Source organism: Hemitrygon akajei, chromosome 10, assembly GCF_048418815.1.
Source record: "Hemitrygon akajei chromosome 10, sHemAka1.3, whole genome shotgun sequence".
Lineage (NCBI taxonomy): Eukaryota > Metazoa > Chordata > Chondrichthyes > Myliobatiformes > Dasyatidae > Hemitrygon > Hemitrygon akajei.
This window is the reverse complement of record NC_133133.1, coordinates 148,328,004-148,341,695: the sequence shown is the minus strand read 5'-3', so window position 1 is coordinate 148,341,695 and position 13,692 is coordinate 148,328,004. Positions and strand designations below refer to the sequence as shown.

General features: G+C 43.6%; 1 protein-coding gene across 4 annotated transcripts in view; it reads right to left on the bottom strand.

Annotated features, from left to right (window-relative positions):
* The window catches only part of LOC140734792 (protein kinase C and casein kinase substrate in neurons protein 2-like), a 117,080-nt gene that overhangs the window by 103,250 nt on the left and 138 nt on the right, over positions 1-13,692 (bottom strand). The window contains exon 1 of one of the 4 annotated variants that reach the window (XM_073059312.1): positions 13,521-13,662. The exons of the other annotated variants lie outside the window; for them this stretch is intronic. The gene's annotated coding sequence lies outside the window, so the exon portion shown is untranslated. Of the gene's footprint in view, positions 1-13,520; positions 13,663-13,692 lie in introns of those variants that run through there. 4 annotated transcript variants of the gene reach the window in all.

Below are 13,692 nucleotides of genomic sequence, written 5' to 3'. Positions count from 1 at the left end.
CACCTTCCTCCGGCAGCAGTGAATGAGAACGAGAGACCAGTCACTCAGGCACCTTCCTCCAGAAGCAGTGAGTGAGAACGAGAGACCAGTCACTCAGGCACCTTCCTCCAGAAGCAGTGAGCGAGAACGAGAGACCAGTCACTCAGGCACCTTCCTCCAGAAGCAGTGAGCGAGAACGAGAGTCCAGTCACTCAGGCACCTTCCTCTGGCAGCAGTGAGCGAGAACGAGAGACCAGTCACTCAGGCACCTTCCTCTGGCAGCAGTGAGTGAGAACGAGAGTTCAGTCACTCAGGCACCTTCCTCTGGCAGCAGTGAGCGAGAACGAGAGACCAGTCACTCAGGCACCTTCCTCTGGCAGCAGTGAGCGAGAACGAGAGACCAGTCACTCAGGCACCTTCCTCTGGCAGCAGTGAGCGAGAACGAGAGACCAGTCACTCAGGCACCTTCCTCTGGCAGCAGTGAGCGAGAACGAGAGTCCAGTCACTCAGGCACCTTCCTCTGGCAGCAGTGAGTGAGAACGAGAGACCAGTCACTCAGGCACCTTCCTCTGGCAGCAGTGAGTGAGAACGAGAGACCAGTCACTCAGACACCTTCCTCCAGAAGCAGTGAGCGAGAACGAGAGACCAATCACTCAGGCACCTTCCTCTGGGAGCAGTGAGCGAGAACGAGAGTCCAGTCACTCAGGCACCTTCCTCTGGCAGCAGTGAGCGAGAACGAGAGACCAGTCACTCAGGCACCTTCCTCTGGCAGCAGTGAGCGAGAACGAGAGACCAGTCACTCAGGCACCTTCCTCTGGCAGCAGTGAGCGAGAACGAGAGACCAGTCACTCAGGCACCTTCCTCTGGCAGCAGTGAGCGAGAACGAGAGTCCAGTCACTCAGGCACCTTCCTCCAGAAGCAGTGAGTGAGAACGAGAGACCAGACACTCAGGCACCTTCCTCTGGCAGCAGTGAGCGAGAATGAGAGACCAGTCACTCAGGCACCTTCCTCCAGAAGCAGTGAGTGAGAACGAGAGACCAGTCACTCAGGCACCTTCCTCTGGCAGCAGTGAGTGAGAACGAGAGACCTGTCACTCAGGCACCTTCCTCTGGCAGCAGTGAGCGAGAACGAGAGACCAGTCACTCAGGCACCTTCCTCTGGCAGCAGTGAGTGAGAACGAGAGACCAGTCACTCAGGCACCTTCCTCCAGAAGCAGTGAGTGAGAATGAGAGACCAGTCACTCAGGCACCTTCCTCTGGCAGCAGTGAGTGAGAACGAGAGACCAGTCACTCAGGCACCTTCCTCTGGCAGCAGTGAGTGAGAACGAGAGACCAGTCACTCAGGCACCTTCCTCCAGAAGCAGTGAGTGAGAACGAGAGACCAATCACTCAGGCACCTTCCTCTGGCAGCAGTGAGCGAGAACGAGAGTCCAGTCACTCAGGCACCTTCCTCTGGCAGCAGTGAGCGAGAACGAGAGACTAGTCACTCAGGCACCTTCCTCCAGAAGCAGTGAGCGAGAACGAGAGACCAGTCACTCAGGCACCTTCCTCCAGAAGCAGTGAGCGAGAACGAGAGACCAGTCACTCAGGCACCTTCCTCCAGAAGCAGTGAGCGAGAACGAGAGACCAGTCACTCAGGCACCTTCCTCTGGCAGCAGTGAGTGAGAATGAGAGACCGGTCACTCAGGCACCTTCCTCCAGAAGCAGTGAGCGAGAACGAGGGACCAGTCACTCAGGCACCTTCCTCTGGCAGCAGTGAGCGAGAACGAGAGACTAGTCACTCAGGCACCTTCCTCCAGAAGCAGTGAGCGAGAACGAGAGACCAGTCACTCAGGCACCTTCCTCCAGAAGCAGTGAGCGAGAACGAGAGACCAGTCACTCAGGCACCTTCCTCCAGAAGCAGTGAGCGAGAACGGGAGACCAGTCACTCAGGCACCTTCCTCTGGCAGCAGTGAGCGAGAATGAGAGACCGGTCACTCAGGCACCTTCCTCCAGAAGCAGTGAGCGAGAACGAGGGACCAGTCACTCAGGCACCTTCCTCTGGCAGCAGTGAGCGAGAACGAGAGACCAGTCACTCAGGCACCTTCCTCCAGAAGCAGTGACTGAGAACGGGAGACCAGTCACTCAGGCACCTTCCTCTGGCAGCAGTGAGCGAGAACGAGAGACCAGTCACTCAGGCACCTTCCTCTGGCAGCAGTGAGCGAGAACGGGAGACCAGTCACTCAGGCACCTTCCTCCAGATGCAGTGAGCGAGAACGAGAGACCAGTCACTCAGGCACCTTCCTCTGGCAGCAGTGAGTGAGAACGGGAGACCAGTCACTCAGGCACCTTCCTCCAGAAGCAGTGAGTGAGAACGAGAGACCAGTCACTCAGGCACCTTCCTCTATCAGCAGTGTGAGAATGAGAGACCGGTCACTCAGGCACCTTCCTCTGGCAGCAGTGAGCGAGAACAAGAGACCAGTCACTCAGGCACCTTCCTCCAGAAGCAGTGAGCGAGAACGAGAGACCAGTCACTCAGGCACCTTCCTCCAGAAGCAGTGAGCGAGAACGAGAGACCTGTCACTCAGGCACCTTCCTCTGGCAGCAGTGAGTGAGAACGAGAGACCAGTCACTCAGGCACCTTCCTCTGGCAGCAGTGAGTGAGAACGAGAGACCAGTCACTCAGGCACCTTCCTCCAGAAGCAGTGAGTGAGAACGAGAGACCAGTCACTCAGGCACCTTCCTCCAGAAGCAGTGAGCGAGAACGGGAGACCAGTCACTCAGGCACCTTCCTCCGGCAGCAGTGAGCGAGAATGAGAGACCAGTCACTCAGGCACCTTCCTCTGGCAGCAGTGAGCGAGAACGAGAGACCAGTCACTCAGGCACCTTCCTCCAGAAGCAGTGAGTGAGAATGAGAGACCAGTCACTCAGGCACCTTCCTCCAGGAGCAGTGAGTGAGAACGAGAGACCAGTCACTCAGGCACCTTCCTCCAGAAGCAGTGAGCGAGAACGGGAGACCAGTCACTCAGGCACCTTCCTCTGGCAGCAGTGAGTGAGAACGAGAGACCAGTCACTCAGGCACCTTCCTCCAGGAGCAGTGAGCGAGAACGAGAGACCAGTCACTCAGGCACCTTCCTCTGGCAGCAGTGAGCAAGAACGAGAGACCATTCACTCAGGCACCTTCCTCTGGCAGCAGTGAGTGAGAACGAGAGATCAGTCACTCAGGCACCTTCCTCTGGCAGCAGTGAGCGAGAACGAGAGACCACTCACTCAGGCACCTTCCTCTGGCAGCAGTGAGCGAGAACGAGAGACCAGTCACTCAGGCACCTTCCTCTGGCAGCAGTGAGTGAGAACGAGAGACCAGTCACTCAGGCACCTTCCTCTGGCAGCAGTGAGCGAGAACGAGAGACCAGTCACTCAGGCACCTTCCTCCAGAAGCAGTGAGCGAGAACGAGAGACCAGTCACTCAGGCACCTTCCTCTGGCAGCAGTGAGTGAGAATGAGAGACCGGTCACTCAGGCACCTTCCTCTGGCAGCAGTGAGCGAGAACGAGAGACCAGTCACTCAGGCACCTTCCTCCAGAAGCAGTGAGCGAGAACGAGAGACCAGTCACTCAGGCACCTTCCTCTGGCAGCAGTGAGTGAGAACGAGAGACCAGTCACTCAGGCACCTTCCTCCAGAAGCAGTGAGCGAGAACGGGAGACCAGTCACTCAGGCACCTTCCTCTGGCAGCAGTGAGTGAGAACGAGAGACCAGTCACTCAGGCACCTTCCTCAGGAGCAGTGAGCGAGAACGAGAGACCAGTCACTCAGGCACCTTCCTCTGGCAGCAGTGAGCGAGAACGAGAGACCAGTCATTCAGGCACCTTCCTCTGGCAGCAGTGAGTGAGAACGAGAGACCAGTCATTCAGGCACCTTCCTCTGGCAGCAGTGAGTGAGAACGAGAGACCAATCACTCAGGCACCTTCCTCTGGCAGCAGTGAGTGAGAACGAGAGACCAAGCACTTCCTCTGGCAGCAGCGAGCGAGAGACTGGTCACCCACAGGCAGACAGCGCTGACACCCTTCGCTCTCGATCTCGTTGATTTCAATCTTTCTCGATGCTTTAATCAATGGGTTCAGCGAGAAATGGAACTGATCACAGGCTTCTTGGTATTGAAGCCACACACTTCATTGGAATCCTCAGTGACAGCAAGGTGCAAAACCGGCCACTCGGCCCAAAAACACACCACCAAAATGTAGATCGCAGGCTCCAATAACAGCAGAATTACACTTAAAAGCAGCAGCTGCAAATGTGAAAGTAATATCGTGAACTGTCTGAAGGATATTGCCCTTGGTTCCATAAACTGTAGAAATAATACATCGTTCCAACCTTACTGCAGAGTTGTTGACGTTTTGCTTAGCTTCTTGGACTTGGTACAAAATTCACCACAGTAAACCCTGTTCAAACCAGAGAGGAATATTCTGGACAGTATTGAGAAGCACATGGTTATGTATCAAGACTCCACAGAAGCCATTCTTGGAAACCAGTCGTCTGCCCATTCTGCCATTTCCTGTCTCATCAGTAGAAGTGTCTGCTATTCCCATATCAGCCTTCTGAACCATTTAGAAACCACCCCCCCAAAAAAGAAACAACAAACTGGAGTGATGATAAACCATTTTCAATATTAAGGGATTGCTAGAGACAGTTCCAATAACTTTGTTTTGATCCAGTCCTGTTAGAGCAGTTTATATGTTCTCTGTGACTGTGCGAGTTTCCTCCCACATCCCAAAGGCACACTGGTAAGTTAATTAGCTATGGTAAATTTAAATTGTTCCCTAGTGTAGACAGGCTGTAGGAAAATCAGGAGGTAAGATAATACGCATGTGGATTTCAGGCAAATAAGTTGGTAAGTGGGAATGATAGGATTACCCAGAGCTGGTATGGAGTCCATGGACCAAATAGCCTCCTTTTTCATAAGTAAATATAAATACAAGAAGTTAACTTTACTTGTTTATCTTTGTTTTAAATTTATTTCACAAAGTACTTTTGGCATTCTAAAGGGTATATTTATTCTAAGAAAGCAACAGGATACCTGCAATGTGCAATATTAAGATAATCTTTACAGTCATATCAATTAACCCCTACCTAACCTCAGGATGTGATTATAACAACTTTCACATCGTCAGGAAAATAGAACCTTATTGTAGCGTAAATATTTCTCATAATCAGGACAAAACTGCTAGTCAATTTACACACACCAAGTAGACCACTTCAAACTGATTACAACATTGAAACATCTCCTTTTATCCACCTAAACTGGGAAATGTTATCTGTATACTGTTTTCCTACCAATTCAAATTATAGAAATGAAATCACAAACATCTGCAGATGCTGGAAAAATAGTCCTGCCAAAGGGTTCCAGCCTGAAACTCCAAATCTACTTTTTTCCATAGATGCTGCCTGGCCTGCTGAGTTCCTCCAGCATTTTGTGTGTGTTTTACAGAAATGAAAGATGACACAAAGCAATAAAACATTATTATGGTTGTGTTACTATGCTGACAATCCAGAGGCCTGGACTCGGAATCTAAACTTCAAACTATACTGAAACAGCCTGGGGAATTTAAATTTAATGCATTAAACTTTCAAATACTTGGAGCAGCACAATAGAGTAGTGATTAGCACAATGCTTTTCGTGCCAGCAACCCGGATTCAACTCCCCACCTGTAAGGAGTTTGTACGCTCTCCCCATGACCATATGGGTTTCCTCTGGGTGCTCTGGTTTCCTCCCAAATTCCAAAGATGTACCAGTTGGTATGTTAATTGGTCATTGTAAATTGGCCCATGATTAAACTAGGATTATACAGGGTGACTGAGGCAGTACAGCTCTGAGGGCCAAAAGGGCCTACTCTATGCTGTACGTCAATAAAATTTAAAAAATATATAAATCTGTGAAACCGGTAGCTCTGATTTAATTACTTGCTCAGATTTAGCCAGCCTGAATTTTAGATGCTCACCAAGAGCTACCATTGGTCACTCAGTTCAAAGGTAAAAGAATGGGAATTGAACGCTGACTGTCCTAGCGTTCAGAATTCACACTCTGCAAATGAATAATCAAGATGTATTCACACAGCACCATTGGGACTCAAGGAAACAGAAGCCAAGAAGAAACACATGATAGAGGAAATCAAAAGCTAGATCAAAGGTAAACTTTAAGTAGAGTTTCAGTTTCTCTATTTTCTTGGGATGTTCTTCAGGCATCTTTCAATATTCATTTTGAAAATTTAAAGACCTAAAATCTTACAACCATTTTCTAATGCATTGAAATGAACAATAGTTTTTGGCACATTATTCCTACTGTCATTCAAAATGATCACGATTGATCTTTTCCCCTAAAACCCACTCTTTTGCACTAATTCAACATTACTTAATATATGTGATGACTATGTCTCCACAGTCTGCTTGGGTACCGAGCTCCAAAGATTCAAATTTTTTTAAAAATGCCTTTTCATCTCCACCCAGAATGGCTGACCCTTCATTGAGACTGCAGCCTCTAGCAAGGAAAAGTTGCTTTTGACCACATGTACTTGGTCAAGCTCCTTAAGTATTAACCAGTCACTGGTCCACTTGTAAAAAAAAAAGCAGCGCCTTTGTTTTGCAAGTATATTCTGACATTAAAAAAAAAATTTCTCCCTAGAGCTTCATGCTAGGTGGTTTTCATAAAGACCAAGACATGCATACCAATTACTGAAACTTATTTCGGAAAATCTAATGTATTTGTTCGATACTGTGACTGAGGAGCTTACAGCAACTGTAAAAATCAACAAGTATTTTTACAGAATACTCATTTGTGAACAATTAGAATAGTAACTTTCATGATTATTGGATGGGGATATAAACATAGAACGATACAACATGAAGACGGACTCTTCAACCCACTGAACCTACACTAGCAATCAGCCACCTGAGCAATAATCCCATCTAATCAATTTCACTCTCCCCACATTCCCATCATCTCCTTCAAATTCTCCTACAAGAAATTTAGACTTCTGACTAAATGGTTATTTTAACAACATGTCACCAAATATGAAAAGAATTATTGGGAAATTAAAAATAAATGTTGTGAATAATAACTAATTCATCAATGCAACTGAAATCTAATAGTTGAACATAAAGGTGAAGAGTATATCTGTTGTATCCTTATGGCAGTATATAAACACTGGTGATGGGAATGCAGGGAGAATGAAATGGGTTAGGAAAGGATTAGTGCCTGGGCTAAAGAGCATGTTTTCACACATCTTTCTATGTCAATGTCCCTACCATAAAATTAACATGGCCAACTTTAGAAGGCCATCATATAAGCCATCAATACCAATTAATTTAATCAGAAACCCTGACCTCCATTCTTTATTTCTATCACCGCCCACTGACAAAAAAAAAATCATAAACTAAAATACAGCTGGTGGAAAAATCTAATTCTTATTTGCGCACAATTGCTTGTCTGACCTGTTTCCGACAACAGCAGAAAATCCTACCATAACCTAGTGTTTATTTTAATTGTCAAAGTTTCTGTTAAGTGATTTATTTTAAGTTACTGGCAGCTTCATGAAAAAGTTCAAATATAGTTCCAATAAAATAAACCAGCAAAAATATTTGAAAGCAAACTAAAATGCACATTTGAAAAGCAAGCATCAATCCACTTTACCAAGAAACTGCTATTTTAATAAACCACAAGCATGTTACTGCAAAATAAAAATGGCTGATTATGTGACTTGCTCCCTGTAACCCACGGGTTTGCATTATTTGACACATTTTGTTGAAGTTAGGTGGCTCCATAGCTTTTTTACCTTAAAATGTGATGCCTTTATCTGACTTCACAAATGTGACATCCAGCCAGAATCTTAATCAGGATCATTTTTATTATTACTGCCATATCACGAAATTAGTTTTGTTGCAGCAGTGCTGTACATATACTATAAATTATATAGGAAATATACACTTAGTGACCACTTTATTAGGTACAAGAGTTGAATTCAGTGTGGTCTTCTGCTGCTGTACCCGATCCACTTCAAGGTTCAACACGTTGTATGCTCTTCTGCACACCACTGTTGTAATGTGCAGCTGTTTTAGTTACCATCACCTTCCAAAACTAGTTCAGTCTAGTTTTTTGTACTGTGTCATGTAAACCATGGTCCTGAAAAGCGTTGTCTCATTTTTACTATGCACTTGCACTGTACCAGTAGTTATGGTCGAAATGACAATAAAAGTTGACTTGACTTCCTGTCAGCTTGAACCTGCCTCGCCATTCTCCTCTGATCACTCTCATTAACAAGGCATTTTCGTCCAAGGAGCTGCCACTCACTGGATGTTTTTGTACCATTTTCTGTAAATTCTACAGACTTATGAGTGAAAACCCCAGGAGTCCAGGAGCTTTTGAGATACTCAAACTACCCTGTTAGGCACCAACAATAATTCCACTGGCAAAGTAACTTAGATCAAATTTCTTCCCCATTCAGATGTTTGGTCTGAACCCAACTAAACCTCTTGACCATATCTACATGCGTTGATGCTTTGAACTGCACCACGATTGGTTGATAAGATATTTTCATTAACAAACAGATGTACAGGATCAATTAATAAAGTGGACACTGAATGTATGAAAATAAATAATTAGTGCAAAAAGAGAGCAAAAATTGTGAGGTAGTATTCATGGGTTCATTGTCCATTCAGAAATAGGAGGGTTGGGGGGGGGGGGGGGGGGAAGAAAGAAGCTGTTCCTAAAACGTTGAGCGTCTTTAGGCCCCTGTACTTCCTTTCTGAAGTTAGTAACAAGAGGGTATGTCCTGGATAGCAGGAATCTTTAATGATGGATGCCAAATATGAGGCATTGCCTTTTGAAGATTGTCTTCAATGCTGAGGAGACTAGTGTCCATAATGGAGCTGGATTTTTCTGATTCTGTGCAGGGGCCCCTCCGTACCAGTGATACAACCAGTTAGAATGCTGTCCATGATACATCTGTAGAAATTTTCAAACCAAATCTCTTCAAACACCTAATGAAATATAGCCATGCCTTCTTCATAATTGCATCAATGATGGGTCCAGGACAGATCTTCATAGATGTTGACACCCAGGAGCTTGAAACTGCTCATCCTTTCCACTGCTGACCCCTCGATGAGGACTGGTATGCATTCCATTGACTTCTCCTTCCACCATCAATAAATGCAAAGTTCTTGTTGTAACACCACTTTACCAGCTCACCCATCTTATTTCTGTACACTGCTTCGTCACTAAGATTCTGCCAACAACAGTAGCATCATTGACGAATTCATGGATAGTGTTTGTGCTGTGCCTAATCACACAATCATGAGTGTAGAGAGAGTGGGTTAAGTGTGCACCCTTGAAGCGCACTGGTGTTGTCAATGAGGAAATGTTATTTCTGATTCGCACTGGCTGTGTCAAGGATCCAGTTGCAGAGAGAGGTACAGATGCCCACGTTTTGAAGTTTATTGATTAGTACTGAGGGGACAAAGCTGTTAAACAGCTTTTCTGTGATTTTCTGTAATGCAAAGCCATTATCATCTGCCCATTCATAAAGAAATACAAGTTGAAAAAAGTGTTGATTTATATTTCACACAAATTCATGGGCACACATTTTTTTTTGTATCCCAAAATTCTGAGTAATGAAAGGTTAGTTCTGCAAAGATGAATTCTCCTAACTCAAACAGCCATAAGTCACTGAGATACCTCTACATCAACTTGCTCAATTTCAATTTGTCCTTATATCATTTTGTTCCAGCTGTTGGCTTTTAGTATTACTGTAATGTTGACAACTTTGACCTAAACTTCATAAACAGTTCCTGTGCTCTCCAATTCTTAACCCTCACTGCAACTTAATACACGTTTTCCTTCTTGATTTCACATTCTGATGACACATCAAGCTTTCAGGTCTTGAAATACAACATTTCAAAGACTCATCACTCTCTGCATGAAAAAATCTAGACTTGTCAGGCATGGAAAACATCCTCTGTGCATCTGGCTTGTCAAGTCCTACAAATTACTGAAACTAGTTCAGTGTATTTTCTTTACACTTCCTCTGGAGACTACACTCCATTTTTTTTAGGTGAGTAAAACAAACTGTACGCAATGCCCAGGGTGCATTTTCAACACTATCTAATTGTAGTGAGACATCTTAACTCCTGTATTAAAATTTTCTCATAGCGACAAACATCCTATTTGCATTCCTAATCACTAGCTACACCTGCACATTGGCTTTCGGTGCCAGGTCCTTCAGAGCAACATTTCCCAATCATTTACCAGGTATAAGTGACACTGAGTGAAAACTACAGCATGAAGCCTAGAAAAGGTATGAAATTAAAAAAGAAACTCAAAGCAAAGAGATGGCTCTAAAATATATTCTGACAACTGAAGTACATACAGCAACAGGAGAACTAAGAGTAGGGTCTATTATGATAACACATGTAAAGAGAATGTGGCTAAGATTCCTAATGAAAACACCATAGGTGTTTTCACAAGAGGGGATCCGACTAACCTTGTAATTATGGAGAATAACTATGAAATACGGACTTGAATGAACATAGTAAATGAGGAAAAGCTGAAGTTTTCAAGTTCAAAGTAAATTTTACTATCAGAGTACATACATGTCACCACATACAACCCTGAGATTCTTTTTCCTGCGGGCATACTCAACGAATCTATAAAACAGTAACTATACTGGATCAATGATCAACACACTGTGCAAATGCAAATATAAATAAATAGCAAAAAAATAACAAGATAGAGAGTCCTTAAAAGTCAGACTATCAGTTGTGGGAACACCAGAAGTAGAATGAGTGTAGTTATCCCTTTTGTTCAACAACCTGATGTTTGAGGGATAGTAACTGTTCTTGAACCTGGTGGTGAGAGTCCTAAGGCTCTTGGACCTGCTACCTCATGGTAGCAGTGTGAAAAGAGCCTGGCCTGGGTGGTGAGGATCTCTGATGATGGATGCTGCTTTCCTATGACAGTGTTTCATGCAGATGTGCTCAATGGTTGGGAGGGCTATTGAAATGGATAAATCACCAAGTCTAGTTGAAATGTACACACTTAAAAATAAAAAGGGATCAAATTCAAGAGTTTGTGACTAGAATTATTCAATCCTGCCTACAGAGAATTGGAGAATTTTGAACATCATCAGTTATCATCCTACAACCAGACTCCTGAACTGGAGTGGATAACTTCATCATAACTCTGAACTGATTCCACAAGCTATAGACTCACTTTCAAGGATTCTACAGCTTGTGCTCTTAGTATTATTTATATTTTCACAATGTCTTATTTTGCACATTGGCTGTCAGTCTTTATATGTAGAGTTTTTTCCCATAAGTTCTACTGTATTTCTTTAGTTTCCTCTAGATGCCTGCAAGGTAAATCTCAAGGTAGTATAAAATCATAAACAAGAGAAAATCTGCAGATGTTGGAAATCCGAGCAACACACACAGGCTGAAATGTCGACTGTACCTTTTCCCCCCACAGATGCAGGTGCTGCCTGGCCTACTGGGGGTGTGCGCGTGTGTGTGGGTGTGCGTACACACACAGACACACTCATATATATACCCTGATATTTTAATACCATTTTATAATACAATCTTCTTTGGCTGATTAAGTATCAATAACATTTTGATCATTTGGATAAACTCCATTAATCATTGGTGTTATCAGCAGCCAGCTGACATCTGTTTTTCTTACAGAGATGACAGTGCTATTGTCAACAGCATGAACAGTGCTAATCACTGGGACTTCTTTAATATTCCCTTCTAAGATCCAAAAGTAATATTATGTCACCACCTATCAATATCATCAAGCTCCCTATCCCTATAAAACCACAAGAATTCCTTCAAGCAGTTTAAGGAAGTTGTTTCTAACTCTAAAATAACTAGGAATAAACTGCAATTTTGGCCTTGCCAAAGGCAACAATATTTATACATTTCTCAAAGTTTTTGCACGGGGAGTTTCATGAAAATAGGTAAAAATTATGATAAAAATTCACCATAAAATGATAGCTACAACAATAAATCACTCCGCATTTTCAGATGTTGATAGATCCAAGAAGTTAGAACACTTCTTTCACAAGGCAAAAAAATCACAAAAAACATGGAGCAGGCAAACAAAGCTGAATATTTTAATAACTGGCCTGATGAGCACAGAACACAGATGATGATTTCCTTCCTCCTTTAAGTTCAATGCAACGTTAAAGCATATGCTACTGAAACTGATATTTTTTTAAGTGTTGATTGCAAGGAGCAATTAAAATCCCCAATATCTACTCAAATATGGAATTATCTCTGTAAAAAAAACTTAAGTACCGCCATTTCTTCTGAGCAAATCATTTGCTCCATTTGTAAAGGAATGAAGGTAAACTTAAAACAATGGACACCTCGAGAGAAATATAACTCTGTAACTTAATTAAGAACTCAGTTATAAACTGAGCTTTAAAGTTCGACTTTTATCCTAAATCACCAAAATGGATTCTAAACTAATGCAGTTTTCACTGTCAGAAATTAGGCAGAAAGAATCTCAGGGTTGTATGTGGTGACATATATGTACTCTGATAGTAAAATTTACTTTGAACTTGAAAACTTCAGGTTTTCCTCATTTATTATGTTCATTCAAGTCCGTATTTCATAGTTATTCTCCATAATTACAAGGCTGATTTAATATCAGCATGTGACCCCTCTCAAAAATTCTGTACAGAATATATACCACGATTTTTAATCAACTCTTAAATTTTGGTCAATTTCAAATATTAATTAACCCAATTATGAAATATGATCCTCCGTTACAGCTATCAAAATAAGTCAAGTTCTCAAGGATATCACCTTACAAAATGAAGGTGGAACACTGACGCAGGTTAGTATCAGTAACGTGATTACAGTTCCACAAAAAATATAACCATTTATCAGAGGAGCGTTTCACCAATAATTAACCAACGTTTTCGCAACCAATTAAAATACTCCATCCACCCTCTCATGATTTCGAGCTTAAACTATTCTGTGTTTTTTAATAGTTTCACTTTAACTATCTACACAAGGGAGAGAGCAGCCAATTAACCTTCTCGACTCTTGTTAAAACTTTATAGGCCGATTTGCGACCTCCAGTGATAAATTCCATCTAAGTCCTTGAAGTGGACTTGGGCGATAGTTTCTCCGCCCATCCCCACCCTTTTCTACAACCCACCCCACGAGCATGGGAGAGCTTGAACACTTCCGCACATTCTCAAAACAGATGTTGCAGATTCTAACCTAGTATGAATACACCGGAGTAAACTTGGGATATCACAACTTTATGTTTTCTGTGTAAGTTTTACAATAACATTTTAAACAATGTCACTAGGCAGGCTGGAACGGGACATTAAAACCGCCTATAATACAGTACATTACAAAGTCTAGCCCTAAACACATACCGACATAGTTGCGTCACCTGATGAAACTAAAAAGCTCCCAGAGTAACTCCTACCTTTAAACTTTTTTCAGCGCTGAGGGCGGGGCAGCCAGATTTCAAGTAGAAAACACTCAAACAGTAACTTACTATGTTCGCTCCCCAGCACGATCAGCTTCTCCTTTACTTTGCAATCACTGGTAAATATCGGGGCCTTTGCCCTCCCTCAGATCACTGACAAACACCCTTAAACACTCTTTGCGGAACAAGCTCTCATAAATCCCGAGCAGTTCGAACGGCAGCCTCCGAATTGTTAGACCCA